The following is an 11,685-nucleotide window of genomic DNA, read 5'->3' as shown; positions in this document are numbered from 1 at the left end:
TCCCTAGCTTCTGGTGCTGCCTAGCGTTTGCATCATGTTTAAATTTCTGAAACTTGAACTGGGGAAATTTGGAAGCCTCAAAACCCTAAATAAAAGAAGGGCAAAAACCCTAAAAATCTCATTCATTGTTCCAAATGCTCTTCTTAAATGTTTGATAATTTTGGCAAGGGTTCTGGTCCCAACCAAAATATTGAACATTTTTAAGGATTTATTTTTGGGACTTTGAATTTAAATCATTAGTTATTTGAATTTGAATTATATTCATATAACTAGAATATAATTTCAAATACCCCTGAAATATTTTATGAGCTTTTGGAAAAGTCCATCTAGCAAAATAAAAATATTTAGAGGAGTTTTTGGCATTGTTTGAATTATTTTAAATTCAAAACAGTGGCAAAACAAATTTTAAAGAAATAAAACAGAACAGAAAAATAAAAGAGAGAAGCCCAGCCACTTACCTGGCATTCTAGCCACCTGGCGGCCCATCTGAGCTGGTCGGCCCAGCCCACCTCCTCCTCCCTGTCGCCTTCCTCCTCTGCCAGGAGGACGGGCACGCGCCCGGCGCGCGCGGCCATGCGCCCCGGCCACCTCCTCCCTGCCTGGCTGCCTCCTCCTCCTCTAGATGCCTCTCCCGAGCGCCACGCAACCCTCTAGCCCTCCTACTCTCCCCGTGCCCCTCTCCTCTCTCTCCCCGGAACGCTCTTCCCCTCCTCTGTTCTCCTCACCGAACGCGCCCGCCGCCGCCGACGAGAACCACCGTGGCCACCGGCCACCCCACGCCTCGCCTAAGCGCCAAGAAGCTCCGTCACGACATCCTCGACCTCCCCACCAAGCCAAGCACCGCCGGACACCCTGTGACGATGCCTCCGAGCTCGTCACCGCCGCATCTGCCGCCGGACTTCGCCCGTCGGTCTGCATCGCCCAGTCCCTCCCCGAGCTCAACGACGGCACCGTTCGAATCCCTGTGAGCCCCGCCGTCATCTCCCCCTCTCCCCATGGTCGATTTCTTGCTGCAACGCCGATGACCGCGAGTCCCGTATGCCGCCGCCGCACGAGGTCGTCGCCGACGAGGCTCCGGTGACCAAATGGTCACGTGCGTGCCTCCGTTGGGTTCGTGAGCTCTCGTAGATCATGTAGGTGCAAACCGCTGGTCCTCCCGCGCGCCGTGTCGTCGATTCCGTCGACACCCGAGCTCCGGCCGCCGCCCAGCTCGCCGCTGCCGCCGCTATGGACCACCTCGCGCCCTCTCACTGCCACCGCTGGATGCGCACGAGCCCCAGCTCTTCGTAGGACCCAACCGCGTCGCAAACCGCCGCCTGTAGCGCGAGCCCGAGCAACTCCAGCAAGCCTCCGCCGCGAGATGTGGTCGCCGGTGCTTAATCCGGCGACGCTGACGTGGCACCACCATTAGCGCTAATGACGCACTAACTAACCCCCCCTAAAGCCACTGCCATGTGGGCCCTTGTACCTGTTTAGGTTAGTTTTATTTTCTGTTTAGATTAGTTCATAAGCAGTGGGACCCACCCGTCAGCATTGACTCTGCTGACGTGGCCGTTGACCTGGCCCCACCTGTCAACGACACTAGTCAGCACTGTGTCACTGACCAGTGGACCCCACTGGTCAGGTTTGACCGGACCAGCCCCTGTTGACCTGCTGACGTCACACTGACGTCAGGCTGACGCATTAATGAATTACTGGAATTATTAATATTCAGGAAATTCCAGAAAATGCCTAAAACTTCTAAAATTCATAGAAATTCAACCATAACTCCAAATTAAATAATTTATATATGAAAAATCATCAGAAAAATCCAATCTATCCATCTGTACCATTTTCATGCATGTTAGAACAACTTATGACCACTGTTTAGGACAATTCAATTAAATGGCATTTAAATAATCACATATGGAGTTTGACTTTGAATCTTGTATTCAAACCAACTTCATTTAATCTGTTGCTAATTACATTAGCTCAAAACACATTCATATTGCCATGTCATGAGCATGCATCTTATTGTGCATTGCATTGATTGTATTTCTTCTTTGTTGCCGGTATCTGTTCCCTCCCGGTAGACGATGTTCCGACGTTGTGATCGTTGACACTGATGAAGACTCAATGTTATCTTCAGAAGTGCCAGGCAAGCAAAACCCCCTTGTTCATTCCGATAAATCCCACTCTCTCGCCCCTGCTCTCTTTTACTGCATTAGGACAACAACGACATATTTGTTACTTGCTGCGGTAGCTGAACCCCTTTTATCCTTTGCATGACCTGTCATTGCCACAGTAAATAGATGAAACCCACTAGCATGAGTAGGAGTTGTTTGAGCCTTGATGTGCCTACTCATTCATGCTTGTTTGTCATGCCTGCTACTACTTAGAGTTGAGTCAGGTCTGATTCATCGGGGATGAATCAGAGGTGTGTGAACATGTCCTATTGTGTGTGAGCTAAGTGTGTGAACACGATTTGGTAAAGGTAGCGATGAGAGGCCATGTAGGAGTACATGGTGGGTTGTCTCATTGCAGCCGTCCTCAGGAACTGAGTTCTGTGTTTGTGATCCATGATCAGTTACTACCACACATTGGGCTCCGGGCGCTCCAAGCTCTGTCGACTTATTAATCAACTCGATCTCTGTCCAGGAGTTGCAACTAGTTTCTGGTGTTTGTAGGTAGTGTTAGTAGTCTACCAAGTGGCACCCGGTACAGGTGGGCTTGGGACAGACTAGGCACAGTGGCACGGTGTACCAAGCGTACATCCACCCGTCGAGGTGGGCTTGGGAACCCTGCACACATCGTTTGGGGCCGTAAGCGACACCCCGGCCGGATCTCCTTGCGGATGGAACCCGAATAGGCGATAAACCTGGACTAGAGACTTGTTCAGTTAGTCAGGTCGTGGCCGACTCCCTCGCCCGGCTTCCGCTTGAAGGTTGCCGAGGTACATGACGTGTACAGGGCGATAAGTGGCGAAAGCGTGTGTGAAGAAGTACACCCCTGCAGGGTTATCATTATCTATTCGAATAGCCGGATTCCTCGGATATGGAAACTTGGACCCCTTGCATAGTTCATAGACAAGTGAAAGTGGATACTCTAAAATACGCCAGATAAGCGTGAGTGCTATGGATGGCGTTCTCGTAGGGAGACGGGAGCGGATCCATAGTGGTGTATTGATATGGTGAATATGTGGACTCGTGTGCGCCACCTCAAAAGAGTTACTTGTAGTCGTAGTTTAGGATAGCCACCGAGTCAAAGCTGGCTTGCTGCAGTTAAACCCCACCATCCCCTTTGTTGATAATGATGCATATGTAGTTAGTTCTGATGTAAGTCTTGCTGGGTACATTTGTACTCACGTTGCTTAATTTATGTTTTTGCAGAGAGACTTCAGTCTCGCTAGTAGTACCGCGTGGACTTCGACGTTTAGCTTGTTACCTCAGCTACGATCTTGTGCCCTCGGCAGGATCTGGTAGATAGTCAGGCTTTCAGCCTTTTTTCATTTATAGATGTCTGTACTCAGACATGATAGCTTCCGCTTGTGCTTTGATTTGTATGCTCTGAATGTTGGGTCATGAGACTCATGTTTGTAATATCTCGCTCCTCGGAGCCTAATAAATACTTGAGTCGTAGAGTCATGTTGTGATGCCATGTTGCGTTTGCACATATCGAGCATATTGTGTGTATGTTATTGAAATGCTTGGTATGTGTGGGATCTGACTATCTAGTTGTTTATCTTTAGTAGCCCCTCTTACCGGGAAATGTCTCCTAGTGTTTCCACCGAGCCAGGGTAGCTTGCTACTGCTCCGGAACACTTAGGCTGGCCGGCATGTGTCCTTCTTCGTTCCTGTGTTTGTCCCTTCGGGGAAATGTCACGCGGTGGATACCGGAGTCCTGTTAGCCCGCTACAGCCCGGTTCACCGTAGTTCTGCTAGCCCAGTGCTACAGCCTGGATTCACTCGCTGATGACCGACACGTTCGATGCTGGGTCATGGATGCCTGTCCCTGTAAGTTTGTGCCACTTTGGGTTTACGACTAGCCATGTCAGTCCCGGGCTCCTTATCATATGGATGCTAGCGACACTGTCATATACGTGTGCCAAAAGGCGCAAACGGTCCCGGGCAAAGGTAAGGCGACACCCGTGGGAATACCGTGCGTGAGGCCGCAAAGTGATATGAGGTGTTACATGCTAGATCGATGTGGCATTGAGTCGGGGTCCTGACAGGGGGGCTTTTTTTCGCGAAATATAGAGGCCCTTCCGATGGGTCCCAGGTGTCAGGTGGAGGAATCATTATTTTGCACGTAATAAGGAGGCATTTCCTTGTGTGCGGCTATGGACCCAGCTGTCAGCCTCTCCACGCACAGTCTACTTCTGATGGTGTCGTTCGTTGACCACGCCGCGCCGAGTGCATCCAAGGTGGTGGACAACGGCAAGGTCCTGGACAGCAATGAGCCGGAGATGGGAAGACGCGGGAGTAGGGTCGCAGACAGAGAGGTGTACGAGGGTTAACTGGTTCTAGTGCGGTGTGGTTCGGCAGTCGGTGGAGAAGAACATGAGGTGTGGAGGGGTGGAGGGATGGCCTGGCCAACGGTGGAGTAGCGCTTCATAGCGAAGCGTGCTAAGCAGAGCTGCTAGCAACAGGAGGCGGGAGGTGGTCCCGGCGACACTGGAGGAAGAAGACGAGAGATTGAAGATGGATGCCGGCAGAATCATTTGTTGACTAAATTGACAACGACTTGCGTTGGCTTCGACCTATTGGCCCACATTTCAGCCTCCAAAAATGTGGCACGTATTCAACCCATTTTTCAGAATTTATAATCTTTTTTTGCACGGTAGAATTTACAGTCAATTTGATCTTTTTTTTGAATTACAACCATTAGCTGGGCTGGGTGAACAAATAATGTAGCGTCCATGCAGCCCATTTATTTTATTTCCTAAAAAATTACAGGCCATTTGCACTTTCTCGAAATACACGATTTTGCTGGGCTGATTCTAATTATAATGTTGGGTTGGTCCAGCAATGTTATCAAAAAATAAAAAGGGGCTGCGCATTTTGTTATAAATATATTTAAATAATAAGTGATATTATTACATTCATCCTTAAATCTTACCAAGCTTTTGTACACAATCACTAGGATTTTCGTGCCAAAACAATCTAGGATTTTATTGTTAAGAAATTATTTTTATAAGTTCATAAGATGGGGGACATTGTTTTCTTACATATGTAAGTATCTGTTAAATATATGATGACAATAAAAATAATATATAATAACATATAAAATAATGTAAATATATATAATATAGTTAGAAGGGAAACATAAGTTGGACCTGGTGTTCCTATTCTTATATAGAAAAATAGAACAGACCTCTGCGTTTTCTTCAAAAAAATACATAAATTGGGCTGCCGATATTCAGGAAAAATAAAACCTCAGATGGGAGGTCCATAGGCCGGTCGATACATGACGGCCCTCAAGAAAATACAAACAGGCCTATGGACCTCCCATTCGAGGTCATGGGCTGCGCATGTTAAAAATGAAAGCCTAGACGGGGCAGCCCAAAACCCAGCTGATACTTGCTGCCCCAGTGATAATAAATGATACCTGCCAGCTCCCAAGCTTCGTTGTGAATTTTGACTGTGCATCATATTAAGATGTGCTATGCATGAATGTTGATTAGCATGATGTTAACTGGCTGGTAGTTCCATTTTCGACCATGAATAAAACTTCCAACATGATGTTAACCCTGTTTGAAAAGGTCGTGTTAATATAAATGCTCTGCCTCTGAAAGTTGCAGTTTCTTATCTGAAACTGAACTTGAAGTTTCTTATCTAAAACTAAAACTTGTAGTTTCTTCTCTAAGAATCACATTGTTTGCACTTTTATACTCCTATGAAACTACATTTTTTAAGTGCTAAAAATAGATCTCTAGAATTCATAAAATACTTCATATGCTCAATACTGCAAATCTAAAATTCAAAAGACATTCATATCTGAAAGTACTCTCAAAATACACAACACAAAACAAAATTCACAACTTGCAAATACTGACGACCCTAAGCTCCTCCTGACAATTCACAACCTGCCCGACTATTGGGCTGGGGGGGGGGGGAGTCCCCTCCTATTCCTCGGCGGCACACAACCGCCCCGTGAGACGATGTGAATGGCGAGGGAGAGGATGGCGGGGAAGCGTCGTCGGGCCAACTGTTTTTCTCCTCTTGCAGTTGGGTTCGGTCGAGGAAGACTCCACCGGCTCGCTCTGGCAGGACACCTTCACAAACGACACCCTGTAGATGCTCGATCCTTCAATCTCTAGTGGATGCTCCATCTGGGATCGATACTCCCACCACCGCTCCCTCACGATCGGATTCGGTGAATCTGTTTGCTCCATGGCCCAGAGGAGCAGCTCTATGTACTCCCACGCAACTCCCTCCGGGAGTATCACCGCCTTTTCGCTCCGTTGCAGATATTTGGCCATGGATGTCGCCGTCGCCGCTAGTTGGTCCTTGTTGTCAAACCAAGACTGTATCTCCAACATCCTAGCTAGCTTCACAGGGTCGCCGTCTGCGATCCTCACGTATCGGTTGTACTCCTCCATCGATCTACTTCTCCACATCACCTTCACTCGTCGGCTGTGGTTTATGAATGGAAGAGGAGAGGAGCAGCGCTGGTTTTGTATTATAACGGGAGAGGAGCGACACTGGTTTTGGACTGGAACAGGAGAGGAGGGGCGGTGGTTTTGAAATGGAAGAGGAGAGGAGCGGCGCTGGATTTAGATTGGAACATGTGGCGGTGGTTGAAGAGGAGAAGAGCGGAAGAGCGGCGCTGGTCTTGGAAGTATTTTTTTGTTGTTTTGCATATTTTGGGTCAAAGTTTGACCACGTACTGTATTTGACAAGCAAAAATGTGAATGCATGTCACCAAAAATTGTATCGTTTGGTTCGTATCTGAATGTACTTTCAAATTATATTGTTTTTGCAACGTATAACATATATTTTATGTGCGAAAATCATGGTCAATTATGACCCAAAATAAAAGGGGGACTAGTTAATGTGGGGCCGCTTTCTTAATTGAAGGGTAAATTTATTTTGATTTTGATCCAGTCACAGCGCGCCGGCCCTCTCGTCCAATCCTAAACCGCTGCCGCATGCTCCTCTCCCTCTTCTCCATTGCAAAACCACCTCCTCTCCTCTCCATCATCTCCATTCCAAAACCACCGTCTCGCCTCTCCCTCTTCTCATCTTCTCCATTGCAAAACCACCTCCTCTCCTCTCCATCATCTCCATTCCAAAACCACCGTATCACCTCTCCCTCTTCTCTATTGCAAGACCACCGTCTCTCCTCCCATATTCCAAAGCTAGCACCGGACCACTCAGAAGGACATCTATGGAGAGGATAAAATAGTGAATCAGGCAGATCACCGGCGGCGACCAGGCAAAGTTAGCCAGGTTGAAGGAGATCCTTACTTGGTTTGACAATGAGTGGGAGATTTCGAGGACGATGCGGGCCATGTGGCAATGTATGCGAAAGAGCGAGACGACGGCGATGAGGGCGGCGATCTACATGTACTCCTCGGCGGCAGTCACGCCGCAGTCCTCCAAGTTCATCGAGTATCTCCGCTGGGTGATGGAGTAGACAGATTCGCCCGAGGCGACAGTCAGGCGGAGGTGGTGGGCGTACCGGTCGAAGGTCGAGCACCCAGAGGATAACGAATCGATCGAGTATGGTGTGCCGTTCGTGAGGGTGCAGAGCCAGCCGGAGCCACATGAGTATTCGTTCTCCCACCGCAAGAGGACGCCGGATGGTGCGACGTCGCTTCCCCGCCGTTCTCCATGGTTCCCTCGACGTTCGCCTCGTTTCAACGGCGGCGGTAGGGTTTAAGTTAAGCTTCGCACTAACCTAATCTTCCACCTGCTCATGCTTACAATCAGTGTGACAGCTAATGAAAATCATGCTTACATTCAGTCTCCGAGTACTATGCCAATCACCCTAAAATAGCTCTGGACCTTTGGGTCAAAGTTGTGACATAGTGTACAAATAAAGAAAAATAGATTGGTGCTTCTTTCAGAAAAGAGTACTCCCTAGAAAACTGCCAATATAAGCTACTAGTATTTGGTTAGAGGATTTGCTGCCGAGAAAGATCCGTCCACAAAGAGCGCCACACATCCCATTGGTGGTGGTGGATGCCAATGCATGCATGCAACATGGTTGGTGTCGGTAATTTTTACTTGGCACACCTCACACTCTGCATATATGCCGGTTCCATACGTACATTTGTGCATTTCCACCAAAATGCAGCTGAATAACCCTGTTTGCACATATAATGAAAAAGCGTGATTACATTATAGTGGCACTAGTTGATGAAACACACAAAATAAATAGAAGAAAATATTGCGATAGTATCATAGTATGCCATGCTGCGAGGGCGAGATGGGCCCTGCGACGCCTCATACGGTACACCTCATACTGGAGATCGGCCCAAGTCTCCCAGATACACCTTCTGCCAGTGATGAACATCAGTGTACAGCGGTAGTACAAGGAGGCGCCCTGAGATGTTCAAATCTCTATTTTTGTACAGATCAACTAAAATTAAGCACCCCAGTTTGCAGAAACGCTTAGACATTAATAATGGGACTAGTTGATGAAACATACATTAACAAAGAGAACCACTTTCTTTATCTACATTGGAAATGAAATGATAGAGAGGACACTCGCTCTATTTTAACTGTATTATTACTTCATTTTATCAGTGACACTAGGGTCGAGCAGGTGGCAAACAAGGTGTACCGTGCGTCGCAAGGATGGAGGCTGGGGGTGCTTAGACTGGGATGCTGAAGCTGGCTCTTTCAGTCACCAACATGGATGATTCAATTCATGGGACCTTTTGGTGCAGTTCACCTAAAATGAAGCAATGTCCCGTGAGCTAGCAGCTTCTTCTTCAATGTTTTTTAAGAAAAGGGCTCCAGCCCCGGTTCCATTTCCATCAAAAAACGAAACCCACAGAGCTTCTTCTTCATTAGTTGCAATAAAATTGAGCAACATCAAGGTTGGTTGTGAAGCTCCTAGAATGCTCCACTATAATTTGGATATCATTTGTGCAGTTCAACTAAGATCGAGCGTGAAATGTATATCTCTGTTTGCACAAAAAAGATGGAAAGGAGGGTGACTAACAAGTGATGAAACATGCATGAAATGAAAAGAAGCATGTTCCTTATCTGAATGGCAATCCTACAAGGACAGTAGCAATTTCTAAAGCAGTGGCATTGCTAAATATTAGTGTGGGCATTAGGATTAACTATGACAACCGTTAAATACGACATTACTTTGGGCACGGGAGAGTAGGCGGACCAGGACGGTTGCATTTCTAACGAAAAGAACCAACTTATCTTAATGGGAAATTTAGCAGGACATGTAAAAAAGTGCCATTGATTCATATTACTGGAGGCATTACATTGAAAACAACATTGGTTTAATGTGTCCTTACTTTTAACAGTGCGACTGCTACATTTTACCAGTGGCATTACATAAGAGTGGCTCGGGGCAACAAACATCAGAACATGAAATCTGGGTTGGTCCTATTCTTGTTCGGTATAGCCACCTTATACTGTGTGAGGCTAGCAAATCTAGTGTTGGACTTACTCTGTTGACTTGTCCCCCAGTCCCCACTTTCTTTCCTTTTTCAACCAATAGATCGGGTTTATATTGAGTTTGTACTGTGTTTCCCTTTATTTCCCTATTAGACCTAGAGACCAGTTGGATAGCCAGCCTCTGCTACTTTTCGCTCCCATTATTTCCTCTTTCGACCAAGTCCTAGATTCACGTAACAAATCTTGCCCCACCCACCCCCTTTCTTCCTTGTTTGAACCAAGTAGTACTAGGTTCGAGTGCATGAACTAGTTTTACCTCTTAAACATAAAAAATTAGGTGGTTTTCGACAGCCGATCGATCCTATCTATGAGGGGCCCTGAGAAATAGTAAAAGATACAAATGCAGTGATGTCAGGAGCTCGGGAAGTAGAGCGAGGCCGGTTTCGAAGGAAGTTATACTTGATGGTCGCCGAGATGTCGCTAGGTGGGCGGCGGGAGGCCGGATCTACCCACACTACGGCAGCAAGGAAGAAGGGGTCGGAGGCCCTCCCTCACCAGCGGTGCTTGGGAGAGAACGGCAAGGCAGGCTGATCGGGACACGCCAGCAGTGGGTAAGAGCCGTCGCCGAGGACGACCGCGTGAACATTGCACCTTCTCACCTTCCCCGGCGGAGAGGATCCGGCTGGATCTGTGACCAGCGGTGAGCAGATAGAGAGAGAGAGTGTGGCCACCGCTGTCATGTTTAGATCTGGAGAGGCCGAGACAGTGTGAAGAGAGCAATACTAGCAAGCAAGCGCGGAGGCTCCTACCTATATAGTGGAGTAGTACTAGTTTTCTTTTGTCTACCGGGGCCGGCTTGACCTCGTCAATGACTGTCGAGAAGTCTTCATGCACGTGGCCCGGAGGCGCAGTTGTCGTCATTTTGATCTGAAGCGTCGGATTATAACATATAACACTAAAAAATGCCACATGACAAGAAATCATAACCTCACTGCCCAAAGGAGACAACTTGAATCCCGACGGACAAACTAGACGAGGAACAAAGCTCAAATTAAAGATAAACTCGTAGAAAAGGGGTCCGTCAATAGATGTCCTAATTAACATAGTCGACTTGACTTAGATGGCAGCCAAGTAGTCTTTGTGCATGTGCCCCCAATGACTAGCCCAACTCAGTTGTCGCTGTTTAACCCTCGCAGTGATCCGAAGCACATGACACCTAATTTTGCGAGATGATAAGAAACCTTTTTTTAGATTTCTCACCACAACTACAGCCATGTACAACACAGCCTGCACGATATGTAGACGATAGCCAATCTAGGCATGTCTACTGAAATCTGGTCACATGCATGGATGAACTGATCTTCCGTGTCTTCCAATAGGATAGTACAACACTTCTCTAGTACTATCGCTCGTCTCCCTCTTCTATTAAGTCACCCGACTTGCGGGGCCGGGGAGTGTGCCTATGGTCGGTTCTCAATTGCGGTCCCACATGTGTGTGCAAATGCAATATGACGCGCGTTCCATTTGGAGAGCAGCATGCCAGACCGACCGACCGTCTGGGGTGCGATGCGAACGCGACGGGCGTGCTGTATACTCCGTACATGTGTACCGCCATTTTCTAGAGGCTTTGCTCCATGGCGCAATCCATGGATACAAAATTAGTATATTGTAGTACTATTTAAAAGTCGAGGGCGGGGCTTTTCCTGCGCGGTAGGCGGGGCAGTTCCACCTATTCGGTTCGACAGAGACGCGAGAAGACGAGGGAGTAGGCTGCTGCAAACGTAGGGCTGTGTGATTTGATAGCGAGTTACTGCTGGACAGGTGGGGCCACGTGATTTGACTTGCCATTATCATTTTAACTGCGGCGCTACGACCGGCGTGAGTCTTCTGATTCCTGACCACCTCCATACATGTGCCTCTCCAAATGCTCCACCATGTAGTAGAGGCTGGCTCTTGTATGAGAGACCACTTCTCCACTTTTTCCTTGCCTCTCTTTCCTCCACATATGCAAAAATGCCATGTAAAGCGCACTATTGTACTTAGGTTGGTCGTAATGGAGAGTATCATATACTAGTATCATGCATATGATACTTTTGTATGATACTACATCTGTAAT

This window comes from Triticum dicoccoides, chromosome 5B, assembly GCF_002162155.2.
Source record: "Triticum dicoccoides isolate Atlit2015 ecotype Zavitan chromosome 5B, WEW_v2.0, whole genome shotgun sequence".
NCBI classification, from domain to species: Eukaryota; Viridiplantae; Streptophyta; class Magnoliopsida; order Poales; family Poaceae; genus Triticum; species Triticum dicoccoides.
Note: the sequence above shows the minus strand (reverse complement) of the source record.